General features: G+C 43.7%; 1 protein-coding gene across 1 annotated transcript in view; it reads right to left on the reverse strand.

The window, feature by feature from the left end:
• The window catches only part of fam49a (family with sequence similarity 49 member A), a 48,517-nt gene extending 35,256 nt beyond the window's left edge, over nucleotides 1-13,261 (reverse strand). Inside the window, exon 1 of the mRNA XM_080490203.1 lies at nucleotides 13,126-13,261. The gene's annotated coding sequence lies outside the window, so the exon portion shown is untranslated. The remainder of the gene's footprint in view (nucleotides 1-13,125) is intronic.
• Between the last annotated feature and the right edge of the window lie 354 nt (nucleotides 13,262-13,615).

Genomic DNA, 13,615 nt, shown 5'->3' on the forward strand with positions numbered 1-13,615 from the left:
GTGGTCCAGCAAGCAGAGCGCCAGCCACGAGGACCGGCTGATCCGAGCCTTAAAACACACCAAGTACAGGCCGCTGCCATTACGTCCTTCCACTTCTGCATCCGTGGCACCTGCATCTAAGGTCCAACACACTGGACCTGCAGAAAAACCAGCAGGACGAGCAGCGGCAGACAAAGCTTATGTCGCCCTGATTGTCCACGCTTTAGTTTCCAGGTCGCTCCACAAAGCTCATTTGAACACGCTTCACACCAAATCAAATCAGAACACCATCATCAGCTGGCTTCTAGAAGAAGTCTGGAGGGAGATAGAGCACTTGGACCTCAGTGTTCCCATAGTGTCAGTCAAACACCTTGTCAAGGACATCTTCAAGGAGCTTTGTGACAAGTGGGGTGGTGCCGAGGGGATCCTTGAAGCTCTGGTGACTCAGAACACCGCCATCATCCAACACATCGTGTCCTGCATAAGAGAACCCAGGAAGAAGCACAACACTGTGCGCAGGTTCTTCACGGCGCTGGGAAGACTCTTCAGATGTGGCAGGAATTAGGTAGCGGGATCGTCCTGCTGCCTGCCCGTAGAGTTTCAGGTTGACCAAACGCAAATGGACAACTCCAAAAAAAATCTGGGCATAAATTATGGAGGTATTATTGGTGAAAATAGTTTGTGTACAAAGAAAGATTTTACGCTTTACGACAGCCAAATCAGCCTGGATCGCGATTATTCCCCGGATGTGCTGGCACGACGGAGGGAATATGGAGAGATACAAAGAATTCTCAAAGAGAACAATGTAAGGTTTCAGACCTTATTCCCAGCGAGACTGAGTGTTCTTCAGCAAGGAGACGAAAACATACGACTCAATGAAGGACGAATCGTTGGACCTGGCGAACCGGGGCTTGCCTGTTGCCAGAGTGAGGCGCACAGATCCCGACACGCTCTTGGAGAGGCTGCAGCAGCAAACCTGGCAACCACGGCCGGCACGACGCAACCCGGAATACAATGAAAAACCTACAATCATTTAGGAGGAATCAAACCGAGAACGTCTAACGAAGCAAAACTGGACAGGTAATGTCACACTTAGATGCAAAATGAGAACGAACAAACACTACATCGCTACAGAGACACGAAAGAACATTCGAGATAACCGTTTTAGAGAGCCCTCTAGGCCTTTCAGGCAAAAGAGGCTATCCCTCGACGATGAAGTCCAAGAGAGAAGGGACCTCAACTTTGGAAGTGGGTTTGAAAGTTAAAAGGGTAAGAGTTTTAATTTGTTAATGCATGTTGTTACCAGTTGTAAGTGATGCAGATGGTGAAGTGAATGTTGCAGAGGCCCGTGTAAGGGCATATAATGAATTTGATTTAGCAGGTAGTTGTGTGGATAAGACTGATACATCTCCTCTTGATAGTTTATATAAAACTATCAAGAGGAGTTTACTGACTATAACCCAATTCTTGATCCACAAGCTACACCTTTTCAGCCACAACTCACAGTTCCCCAAAATGTAATACAGGAAGATGCCAGTTTAGCCCAAATGATAGCAAATTCCTTTACATTAGGTCGTTTGCCTGTCCCAGAGCCCACCACTTTCACAGGGGATCCTTTAAGGTTTATTGATTGGAAAGTATCCTTTATGGCATTGATCGATCAGAAGCTGCTTCCAGTGAGTGAGAAGATGTTTTATTTGAAGAACTATCTAGCAGGTGAGGCACGTAAAGCGGTAGAAGGCTTTTTCTACAGAAGCTCTGAGGATGCATACAAAGGTGCATGGGCTGTTTTAGAAGACAGATATGGAAGTCCATTTATTGTTCAACGAGCTTTCAGAGAGATTGATGAAATGGCCCCCAATAGCTGCTAATAATCCTAAGGCACTGAGAGAGTTTGCAGATTTTCTCCAAGGCTGTGCTGCCGCAATGCCTCATGTTAAAGGGTTGTCAATTCTCAGCGATTGTGAAGAAAACCACAAACTTCTGAAGAAGCTGCCTGAGTGGATGGTATGGGGATGGAGCAGGATTGCTGTGGAAGAGCTGGATCGATCCGGTGATTATCCAGGCTTTCTTCATTTCAAAGATTTCATGCAAAGAGAAGCCAGAATAGCTTGTAATCCCATTGCCTCTCCCTTAATGATTAATGTAAAAACAAAAGATGAGTGGTCACCGAAGAAAGCTAAAACACTAAATACAAGTACTCAGTTAAAGGATTCGCAGTCGGTGACACAAGAAAGCCCAAAGCCACCTTGCTTAATCTGTAAAAACGAAGCACACGAAGTTGCTAAATGTTCAGCCTTTGCAGCAAAAACTAAGGATGAAAAAAGAGCTCTTATATATGAGCATCATCTGTGCTTTGGATGTCTAAGAAGAGGACATGCTTCTAAAGATTGTAAAAGACGACACACCTGTAACACTTGTGGTCGACGTCATCCCACCTGCCTGCATGAAGGAAAAACACAAACTATGGAGTTGAGTAATAAGTCTGCTGCCACAGGAGAACCTGAGAAGAATCAAGTTCACAAGGTAGTGTCTCATGTTCTGACTCGTCATGGTTCTGCCACATCCAGCATCGTTCCAGTCCTTGCCTCTTCAACAACAGAACCACAGAGAGAAATACTAACTTATGCTCTTTTAGACACACAAAGTGACTCCACCTTTATTCTAGATGATCTTATTTCGGAGTTAAATGTGAAAACCCAGCCGGTACAACTTAAAGGGGACATACTGTATCATGCTAAATCCACTTTTTTAGCCCTTAAATGCATGTTGTTGTATATTTAGAGTGTTTAGAAGTACAGAAAAGTTCAAAGTAGTCTCTTCAGGTGCTCCGTTGATATCTTTATATTCTGTTTTGGTCATATTTTGCGATCCGTTTCGATTTTTCTATTCTCTATTACGTTTTTTGAACTATTACGTCACAGTATTCCCGGCGGAACTGCCAAATTAGGACATCGACACTTCGAGCAATCCGCCATTTTTGTTTCTCGCTGCGATTTTGTAGTCCAACCTAAGGGTGCCGAAGTTACGAGAGGATAAGTCGAAATGTTCGGTTGTTGGATGTAGGAACCCACAAGCTTCGTTACACCGTCTCCCAGCATCAGAACCTTTTCGAAGTGCCTGGTTGAGTTTTATTTTTCACAGAAATGTACCCACATCTGTGGGTAAGGTCATTTTTGTGTGCGCAAAGCACTTTAAGGATGACTGCTTCAACAACCTCCGCCAGTATAAAGAAGGATTTGCCGAAAGACTTGGTCTGATTGAGCGGTTAGTTCCTTCTATCTATGGAGACGACGAACAGAGCACTTCGGTAAGCTGTATATAACGCTAAGAAAGTGTGATGATAAGACGTCCCTGTCATTGTTTTGTTAGCATTAGCAGTTGCACCGTCTTCATATGTTAGCGCTGTGTGCTGGTTTTAGATTATAATGTAACTTCTGTGTTAAATAGTCGTAATACAGGCAGTATTGTAGTAGTGGGCATGGATGGAGAAGTTAGTGTAAATATAGTAACACACCATTGCGTTACATCCATATGAAGACGTTGTTCTGCAGGTGCATCATCGTCATTTTCATCTCGCTCCGCCGGGTCCAACTCTGGCTCCAACATGTAAATTCATATATTCTAAATGACTCAAAAGTAGTTGAGAAAGTTATAAGTGACATCCAAGAATATATGGAAATTAACGATGACGGCATAATTAAACCTACAATCTTGTGGGACACATTTAAAGCAGTACTCAGAGGATAGCTTATTTCCCTTACTGCATACATGAAAAAATGTAGAAGTAAACATTTGACAGATCTACAGGAAAAGTTCAAACAAATGCAAACCAGAGATAGTCAAAATACTAACACTCAAATGAGATCGGACATAAAAAGGACACAAAGGCAAATAGATGATATTAAATAGGGACGTCCCGATCCGATCGGTAGATATCGGATCGGGGCCGATATTGGTGATTCGTGAGTGATCGGGAATCGGAAAATCCAGCCGATCACCCCACCGATCTAAAAAACAAAACAAACAAAAAAACCTTTTTCACGTCAGCTGCCGTAAAGCGAGCCCCATTTGCGACCTGCCGTAAACTGAGGTTAGCAGCATCAAGCCATTGAGTGGATAAAATGTCAGCAGTCTGGAGGTATTTTAAGGTTGACAATGAAACTAGTCCAGCGGCCAGTTGTACCATTTGCTTCGCCACAGTCCCAAGAGGTGGAGCACCAGAGCTTCGTTTAACACAACTAATTTGATAAGACATCTAAAAAGTAAACATGCGGCAAAGTACGCTCAGCAAAGTCGGCAAAGACAATCATCCGTGGCCAAAAGATGATATAATCGCCCCCCCCCCCCCCCCCCCCGCGGTCTGCAACCTCACCTAATAACCACAACAATCACGGACTTCAACTTCCGGTCGAGCTGCAGAAGCTAGATGCAGGCGGAGCGGGGCCATAGACCTATAAAACTAGAGTTATATATAGTGGTTTTGTGCAGAAGTCACATTAGAGTCACAGCAGCCCTAAAGGCAATTGGGAATTGGGTTCTTCTGATTGGTTTTACTGAATACTGTTCATGTTGTAGTTTTTTATAGTTTATATGTTAGTCAAACTGATTCACTGGGTTTCATTTTTAATTTTCTTTATTTGCCACAAAATCCAGGCGAAGTTGTTTAGGTTAACATAAATAAGAGATACAAGACTGTAGAGTGTAATCGTTTTTTTTTTTGTTGTTATGACTGAATAAAGTTTTAAAAAGTTCTTAAGCCATTCTGAGAAGAATTTTGATTCAATAAGTGAGTTTTACAATAATTTCTAGCTAAACAAAGCTTCTGCCAATAGTGCTTTTAGCTTCAGACATCTTAGTTGCTCCAAAAATACACTATTGAGTATATTTGCAATAGCAATGCAAGTATCGGATCGGGAAAGTATCGGTATCGGCAGATACCCATTTCTGAAAAATCGGATCGGTAATGGGGGCAAAAACGTGTGATGGGGACATCCCTAATATTTATACAATGGAAATACAAAAAAAGACATTTCTGAAACAAAAAAAAATAATTGGTGCAAAGTCAGCAAAAATTCTGGCTTAACACAATTTACAAGGTTAAGAATCCTACAATGTGCCAAAGTGAGGACTCCAGGGAAAGAATTAAAGAATATTTTGAAACATTTGACCACAGGTTATATACACAGCCTGCAGCTGCAAGTGAGGAAAGTGTCAATGTGTTCTTGGAAAGTCTGGAGCTCCCAAAAGTTAAGGATTTCCAAAATAAAATGCTAGTGAAGCCTATTACAAAGAACTAAATGTGGCAATTTCAAAATTGAAATCTGGAAAATCCCCTTGTTCAGACGGGTACACAGGAGAGTGGTAAAAACATCTGAAAACTAGCCTCTCACCGCTATTAATAAGGACCTTTAATTGGGTCTTACAGACGGGTGAGACGCCACCCTCCTGGCGTGTTTCGGTTATTCCAAAAGAAAATAAAGACAAAAAGAAGTGTGAAAATTATAGACCCATAAGTGTCCTTAATGTGGACCAGAAACTGTTTAGCTCCATTTTAGCACGTCGACTGGAGAACGTATTACCAGACATCAGGCTTTTTCTGTACAAAGTAATGGATAAATTGGCATGTCATAGTCATTTTATAAAAGTGATTCAATCTCTGTACTCGAAACCTACGGCCCGGATAAAGGTTAGCGTCAATTAAAATAATTTTTTTTTTTTATATTTTATTTTTTTTAATTTGGAAAGTCTGACACCCAGAACTAATTACAAAAGTGGGGAGCTTACAGTATCTCGCGTAACCTTCAACACATCTCTAATCACAAGCACAGCATGACGATGAAAAGAACAATGTGTCTTAATTGAGTGTATTTCAAAAAGCATGAGATTTTACATGACACTGATGTGGACAAAAAAAGTAGCTGCTCCTCACAAGGATGACGTTTTAGGAGACTTTGGTGTCAAACCAAGGACAAAATGGTCGATGCCTTATTATTATCAAGACTAAAAATGAGAATTAAAGATCACAATCACGACGCACAGTAACTCTGCCTCGACCTCCTGTTGTCTCGCTCGCTGAGCTGTAACCTTCTTCCCACTGAGGCGTGACGCCAGTCCTCTTCAACAACCCGATACCTCCTCTCTTTAAAGACTGCTTGCTTGTCCTGAACAATAAACAGCAGTAAATCTCTGGAGTCCCGCGTCGACTGGGATCACCGGGATTTGCGGCCGGACAGCAGAGTCGATCCGTCAGGACGCCGACGCCAGCGATGCATCCATGCGTCACGAATATTACCAGATTTCTTTTTAAATTTTATTTTTAACTTGTAGCATCGCGCAGGCAAAAGGTTACTCGAAGCTACAACCTCGAAAAGCTAAAGTGACAAAGGAGAAGTTTGATAAGACACAAAAGAATGACTCAGAAAAGAGAGAGAGGGGAAAAAAAGAACCATCTCCAGGCTTCACGGCCTTCATTCTGGCGTTTGTACTCGCAACACATTTTCCCAAGCTTTCCAATTTTCCGGTGGCCCAGAAAGCACAGTGCTTTTGGGCATTTGTGCATAAACAAAAATGCAAACGCGACGGAAGCTCGGTGTTCAAAGTGAGTCTCCGCGCGATCGATGTCGCCCGTATGGCTGTGCTCGGTCCAAGGCCCCGTCGTGGCGTCGCTCGGGTTTCCAAAACAACAGGTTGTTTGTCTGAAGTGACGCAGCATTAACGCCGACCGGACCGGGTCAAACAAGGCCAAGGGTCGAAGACGGCAAAGAAAGCAGGCGAAGGGTAACGGAGGAGAAGCTGAGGGGTAATAAACGCAGTACAGCCGAGCACTAAAGCACATATTTTGGCAGGAAGCGTAGAGAAACGGCACACCAGATAGACTTACTGAGAGCCGCTGTCCCGCCGAGAGGATGTGAGCATAAAACGTGAAAACGTGAGTGGGAAGTGTGCAGGGTCATGTCGCCGTGCACCACGCTCGATGAAGACGCGGGCAGACGAGCAGGTCGGCATAAAACAGGAAGTTGGATTTGTTTTTTTTCCTGCGACGCGCTGCAACAGTCTGCCAGACTGAAACGAGTAAATTATCTGTGAGTAATAAAAACAGCAGGCTGGAGAACGTGATACTGAGGGTTTGTGTGTTTAAAAAAAAAAAAAAAAAAGCATTTTAAGCTGCCGGGAGTGAGCTTCCCCAACAGCTGAGGGTTATTACTGGTGCTTCGAGTATTTTCGAGGCTGAAAAGGCTCCTTGTGTCTGAGTGCAAAGCTAAAATCAGAACCATCATATTCACATGGAAGGTAGTTTGACTTGCATTGAGTGCAAAGTCGCAGAACGTAGTTACTGTATTCTCCAGATTATAATCCCAACTGGTGAGTAAAATCTACCTACAAATTTGTCAGGAAAATAAACATAACTTGCAGTGTCGTACATTGTATTATTTTATTTTTCCCAATTCCGTTAATAATCCAGCAGCTTTTGTTTCAGAAACTTTTGTAAATTTGCTTCTCAGCTCTCTATACCACGCTAGTCTGCTTGGATCCCATTTAGAATCAGAAATGGTTTTATTCCCAGATATAGCTTACACAATAGAAGAAATTTGTTTTGGTACAACAAATTGGTACAACACAGTAGAACAGTGAACAAGGTAAAAAGTGCAACAAGATGAAAAAAAAAAAGTGCAACGCGACAACATTTCAAAGTGAAACTGCTGAAATGGATTTTAAGTTTTCGTTCCAGAAAAGTTGCATTTCCACAGCAAATGATGTCCGATTACATGACAATGTTGGACCACTAGTGGCTACCGTGAATGAAACCACACATGTATGCACAGAGAACAATGAGCTAGAAACATTACCGATGGCAAGTAACACTGACATTCGTATGGACAGACGACGACGTTGGATTACCTTTACTGGAGCCTCTCAAATATAAAAACAACTCTGGAGGCAAACGTTGTTCATCTGCAAACGTAGCAGCGTTTCTATTGTCTACACGGAAGGCTGAAACCGATATTTTTCCAAAAGTTCTACCTTGGGAGCCGTTTTCCAAACCCCCAAAATTCAACAAAGGTTTTGTGTTTTCACTTGAAAATGCAGCCTTAGTTTGGTGGTGCTCCTCTCTTCTTACAAATGTTCACGGTCTCTTTCGCTCGCCGTGTCCACAAACACGCAATCTGTAGAGCAGAGCGTCCGAGTGCCGTGAGCCGGCCAGAAGTCTGTTGTGTTTTCTGTTCCAGCCCAGATGGCAGCTTTTGGCTGAGTCAGCAGTGGCCTCTGGTCCACGGCGAACTGTGTGATCAGTACTTGATAACAGGAGAAGAGCCTCAAGCTGTACTGCAGAGATGCTCTGCCCGAATGACTCTACCAACAGGAATAGTTTTCAGCTGAACATGCACCATACAGTGATGTTATTGAATTTTGAGATAGATATGCGATTTGTGAAAAACTGAATTTTCTTGTTTGTGGTCATTTTCTTTATGTGCTTCCATCTTCTGACATGTTGCCAGCAGGTATGAAACAATAAAGGCGATTAAATCACACTTTTCTCTCTTATTCAAACTCCTGTCATTTTGAGTTATCAGTGCACAGTGAACGGAAACACCACAGCTCAGTTCAATCGTGTGATATTGTGATAATGATCAATTTAAGGTTTAATTGTGCAGCCTTAAAATAGACGTTTCCAGGTCTGCAGTAGATTCTAGAGGTCTTCATTACGGTTTTCCAGGACAAGTGTGAATCTAACTTTTGACGACCTCACAGCAGGCACAGCCTTGACCCCTCCCTGTATTCTCTGGCGGCCCACCCAAGGGTGTCACTCTCGGGGATAGAATAGGTCAAACTTGAAAATGGAAACGTATATTTTTCTGTGGTGACACAGATTTTCCCAGTCTTCTTTTTAAACAACAGGCTAACACACTTTTACTTTCCGTGAAAATATTTAAACACTTGATCTTGAGCTTTCCAAGTAAAAGTTGCAGGTAGACTCTAGATTTTAAAGTGTCTGGGTTCCTTTCATACAACGCTCAACTCGCTATTCAGCCCCCGGCGACTGAACGCGGAAGGAACAGCAAGCAGATGATTTTTGGGAGAATTCCGACGAGCGAAAACAATCGAGTGACCGATGGAGCCGGGGAGCGCTGGTCCGAGGCTGCAGGCTAACTTCAGCTGGCATCAGCATCCAAGTAACCATGCGAGAGGGCTTCCCACTTGCTTGCTCAGCTTAAACCTCCAGATATTAAACTTGGCAGTGGTCTGATGCCAGGAGGAAATCCTGTGGGATTCCTCATGCGGCATCACAAAGCAACTTGTGATTCATGACAGGACTCTGGTGAAGTGATATCGCTGCTGCAAGCGCTTTTACTGAAGAGCTGCACTGAGAGTATGACAGTCGCTGGTGACAGTTCAAAGCAGCGACTTATAGACGCTTTCGAGCGTTTTAGTAACTGTCAAAACACACGTTTACATTTCTGGATTTGTTGAAAGTGTAATTGAGACAAATAATAACAGGTGTAGCTTACAGATACAGACTATATGTGAAGACCTATTAGAAATTAATGATATGGTCAATTTGAATACGATCATGTTCAAATTGAATAAACTGACTTTTCTTAAGAGGATTTACGTATTTAAAAACTAGCTAAACGGCACTGTGCATCAATGGAAAAGAGTTAATTTGTGGAACAACAGGAGCAACAGATTCTATAAACATCTAGAAGGTCAATCAGCCTTCATTCATAGAGCAGCTTTCACACAATAGATGCAGCACAAAGTGCAAAGACTTACCTACTGTACCACTCCACCAACCACCAACAAAACCACTGATAGAAAGGCTGAACACAGAACCAGAGAGGTAATATATACACACCGACTGGCCACTTTATTAGGTTTACTTGCTCAAACTCAATGTATTTCAACATAGTAGGTGTGGTGAAGCTGAGCTGCTGAAACTCAAACCCAACATGAGAGTGGGAAGGAAAGGATTCTCACACACAACCATCTCTACACGGAGTGGTGTGAAATGAGAAAATACCCAGTGAGCGGCAGTTCTATGACAAATATACCTCGTTGAAGTGGAAAATGGAAAGACTGGAGATGAGAGAGAACCGTCCCTCGAAAAAACAGCGCACTATCTTCTGATGGATACTTCCACGCAGAATCCTCCAACAACAGCTTTTTGTGAACATGGACCCAAAAGTCCTCCAAAGTCACTTGATTTCAGCTCAAAGCGAGGGATGTGGTGGAGGAGGAGATCGGCTTCGCAGATGTTCAGCAAATGTCCAACACTGGAGATCAAGACTAAGATTCTTCATTATTTGTATTAATGTGTTTTTTTAATAATATATTTCTTTATAAAGATTTTCTGTATTTTTTTAATTTCTTTGTAAAGCACTGTGAATTGTCCTGTGTTTGAATGGTGCGCTACAAATAAACTTGCCTTGCCTTACTGGAACATCAATATGGAGCAACATCTGAGGGATGTTTCCCACCTTCTTGAAAATAAGCCGCTGCAAACAAAGACGGGTCAGTTTTGAAGTTTAAATGGAATATGAAGTACTACTAGGAAGATACGCCTAAATGTTTTGGCAAGTGTGTGTATATCTCCATTCAAACAATACAATCGCAGTATTCTGCCTTTTCTGTGCAGATGGGTCCTTCAATAACATTTACATCAATCATGACATGTTAAGTCAACTCAGTTCCCACACCAGCGTGAGTGACTGCACCCTGCATTACCTCGATATTTGCCTAACACACATTCTCACTCAGAGGTGATGCATCAATGAGGCGGTTTTGCAATTTCGGTTTGACTAAACCAGATGTTTTGGCTATTTTTCTTTTTTAAAAAGGGTTGATGCGTGTTGGTGTAGTTTCTTCAAACATCACTGTCGTGGTCTAAGAAGCAGAAATGCAAACCTGCATAGGAAAATACTGCGTGCTCGCATCAGGCAACCTGAAAGCAACAGGTAAAAAAAACAACAAAAAAAAAAAACAACCGCAACATGGAAAACAACGTGACAGATGCCATATCCTGTTGTTGAAAACTACAAGTCTTTACCGTCTTCACAGCTTTGCCAGAACCCCGATCGAGCCTCACGGCGAACACAAAACGAGCTGCATTCAGGTTCTGCCAAGTCACATTTGTCAAGTCCGACACGTCTATTTGCCCTTTTCAATGTTGCCCCTTCAGCCGCGCCAATCTGCCCCCAGCAAATGCGTGTATCAAGATTACATGGTTCAGAGGGGCAGAAGAAATAATACAAACTGATGAATGAGTTTAACTTGAAGTCAACAGCTCATTCACACAAGAGAACAGGCTGTGTTACTACAACTCTGCGTGTGATGTAAAGTATCTCTCTTTATACGATACAAGACAAGGTGCTCCATCATACGTAACCACTCTTGGGGGGGGGGGGGGGGGGGGGGGGGCAGTGACATAGCTCCTTCCCCAAAGCCATGCGTGCCCCTGCTTGTCCTCCAGCGTTTATAGAGTGAATACTGACTCGCGCAGCTCAGCAATGCAAAGAACATGCAAAGTACTTCAACTTCACCCAAGAGTGACCAGGTTCATTCAGAACAGCCTTTTGTCCGGCCTGTTCAAGTCACACATTGCGCCTGGCATTCCACAAATGCTGAATTACTGCCTGGCATACTGACTGAAACTGAACACACACACACACACACACACACACACACACACACACACACACACACACACACACACACACACACACACACACACACACACACACACACACACACACACACACACACACACACACACACACACACACACACACACACACACACACACACACACACACACACACACACACACACACACACACACACACACACACACACACACACACACACACACACACACACAGTTGTAGGCACATGCAGCTGTTGCTGTATGTCCTCTGGAACAAAAGCGCGCCATTTCAGTGCATTGGGGCCCATGATCAAGCACATTCCTCTCACACTGGAGAGAACCGGCACCTCGGGTGGCGTTCGGATTTAACGACGACAGCCACAGAAAAGACGATCGATTCTCAGCATTCACAGCACTTCAAGAGCATTCGCTCCTGCTGCTGCGCTGCACGTGTCGGTGTAGCGGACTGCTGAATCAAAGCATGACTAATATACAATTCCCCAAACAGCAGAGTGAAAGTACAGGCACCACCCACATCTGGCCACTTCAGTGATTCATGGTCAATAAAATACTGGCATTGTTTTATGCCTTAAACACAGTAGAGTATTGAGTAACATAAGAAGAGGAGGAGGAGCAGACTCACTGCCATCTCATGTCAAAAAAGAGGAAGCGGCAAACAGATTTAACCGACCTGTGTTTTGGTGACTTTTCTGGATTCACAACACCAGAGATGTAATATATGATGCCAGCCAACTGCCTGTGGGGGAACCGTTATCAGCCTGCGGTGGACTCTGTGCTGTGACAGTGGGTTAAAAGAACTAAACGAACAACAAAGACACATCAGCAGGATTCGAGGCAACAAGGGCAAGAAAACCCAAAGTGGATCAGATGTAAGTGAATCTCATGAAGTGGATCATATGAACTGGGTCATATGAAGTGAATCAAATGGAAGTGGATCTGATGAAGTGGATCATATTGTAGTGGATCAGATGGAAGTGGATCAGATAAAGTGGATCATATTGTAGTGGATCAGATGGAAGTGGATCAGATGGAAGTGGATCAGATGGAAGTGGTTCTGTTAAGTGGATCCGATTGTAGTGGATCAGATAAAGTGGTTCTGATAAAGTGGATCATATTGTAGTGGATCAGATGGAAGTGGTTCTGATAAAGTGGATCATATTGTAGTGGATCAGATGGAAGTGTGATACAGTGCAGCTAAAGTTTGAGGGCTAGCCCGAGTGCCAGTTAGCCAGCGCTGCTGTCAAAATAAACCCTGAAAAGCAGGTCAAAACCGCCACAACAAGACGGGAATCAGAGCGACTAAATAAAGTCCCCTGACTATCCCGGACCTGATAGCACCACCTTGGAAACTCACCCGAGAGCTCCAGAGAAGCTACCGTTAGCTTGAACTGCTCCTGACAGTCGCTGTTTCCAGTCTGGCCCGACACCAAGCGGAGCTGACCCGCTACCAACACCGGCTGGGCGCGGAGAAAACTTACCGGTGTGCCTCCGGAGGGTGGTACCGGAAAGGACGCGGGTCTGAGCAGCAGTCTGGCCGACCTTGGCAGCTCCGTGTGTCCCCAGCAGCGGCGGCAGCAGACACGGACAGTCTCGGTACCCCTCCCTCCCTCTGCCACCGACAACCCGAGGGGGGGAAAAAACATACCCGAGCGCTGCGGCGACACCCCGCCCACACGCCTCCCGATTGGTCAGGATTAGGGACTGTGCAGAGCTGACCAATCACAATCAGTTTTGTTTTGTGATCGTCCAATAGCCTCGCAGCAACGCTTTTACAAAGCCTCTCAGGTCCTCTGTAAATAAAGTTAATAATGAATGACTGAAAAGTAGTTTTTTTTCTTCACTTGTATTGTTTCAGTGCTCCACTGGTATCTCTTTTATTCACAGGTGATTTAATCTCTGATTTCATCTTATTTTACTTTACTTTACTTCAACTTAACTTTTTTTTAATCCCTCAGCAGAAAGGGAATA

Source organism: Lipophrys pholis, assembly GCF_963383615.2.
Source record: "Lipophrys pholis genome assembly, chromosome: 21".
Taxonomy (NCBI): Eukaryota; Metazoa; Chordata; class Actinopteri; order Blenniiformes; family Blenniidae; genus Lipophrys; species Lipophrys pholis.